This window comes from Elephantulus edwardii, unplaced genomic scaffold (assembly GCF_000299155.1).
Source record: "Elephantulus edwardii isolate Elephantulus edwardi_28Jun2011 unplaced genomic scaffold, EleEdw1.0 scaffold00079, whole genome shotgun sequence".
Taxonomy (NCBI): Eukaryota; Metazoa; Chordata; class Mammalia; order Macroscelidea; family Macroscelididae; genus Elephantulus; species Elephantulus edwardii.
Window position 1 is genome coordinate 13,541,244 of NW_006399829.1, and position 1,535 is coordinate 13,542,778.

Below are 1,535 nucleotides of genomic sequence, written 5' to 3' on the forward strand. Positions count from 1 at the left end.
CAATTACAAAACAGGCAAATGGTATGGAAAGAATTTTCACAGGAAAAGATACTTAGATGGCTACCCATGAAGAAATGCTCAAACACAGATTGACACAAGTAGAAACGCTCAAAAAATCACTGGCAATCAGAGAGATGAAAATCAAAACAACAATAAGATAAGATCTCACTCCAGTGGCAATAATAAAGTTTAACAAGACAGTGAGCAATAAATGTTGGGGAGAATGTGGAGAGATTGAAACTCTCATGTTTGAAAGATACAACCACTCTGGAAGGCCATTTGGGGTTTCTACAATAAGCTGGACATAGAAATCCCATATGACTCAGCTCTTCCACTGCTAGGAATATCCTCCAAGGAGAATAAAACTGAGACACAAACAGAGCTTTATGTATCAATGTTCATAGCAGTATTTGCGATAGTAAGAAAAAAAATGCCCATCAACCAACGAATGGATTGAGAAACTGTGATACATTCACACAATGGAATAATCTGCAGTACTACGGGTTAAGGATTTTGTAAAATACTCTATAGCATGGGTGAGTCTAAAGAACAGTATGCTAGTGAACTAATTGAGTCAAATTGTGCAAAAGATTATTATAAAATAGTTGTTGTTGTTGTTGTTATGTGCCATTGAGTCCCCTGCGACTCATAACAACCCTATGTACAATAGCTCTAAACCCTGTTCTATCCTATGCCAAGCTCACTGTCTCTGACACATCTATCCCCACTATCCAAGTCACTGAATCAATCCTTCTCATATAGGATCTTCCTCTCTAGTGCTGTCCCTCCACCCTCCCAACTATGACATCCTTCTCCAAGAGTTGGTCCCTCCTTGCAACATGTCCAAAATATGTCAGATGGAGCAACTTTGTTTAACCCTCTCTATGATGAACCTGTTTGTTTTCTTAGCAGTCACTTAGTTCATGGTATATTCAATACTCTTCTCCAACACCACAGCTCAAAGGCATCAATCCTCCTGTCATCCCTAGTCATTGTCCAGCTCTCTGATGCATAGCAAGTAAATGCAAAGACCATGGTCTGTATCAGGCACATCTTAGTCTCCAGAGTGACATCCTTGCTCTTCAGTGCTTTGGAGAGGTCCTTAACAGCATACTTTCACATTGCAATACATCTTTTAATTTCCTGGCTACTGGTGCCAAGATTGTTGATTGTGGAGCCAAGCAAACGAAAGCTGTTAACAATCTCAATCCCCATCTCAATCCCCATCTATCATAATATTGCCAATTGGCCCAGTGGTGAGAATCTTTGTTTTATTGATGTTGAGGTCCGAGGACAGTAAAACAACACTATATACCAGATCTACAGGACACTTCACCCTCACTTGGGAAAATTACCCCTAAACTCATGAGACACTGGCCACAGCACAAGAAATTGGCAGCAGCTTCAAGAATTTGGAATCATAGAAGCTCATATAGCCTTAAGAATAGAAGAACGGTAGGAGGTATCTCACTCCCTGATTTCAAATCCTACTACACTGCCGTAGTGGTAAAGACAGCATGTGACTGGTACAATGA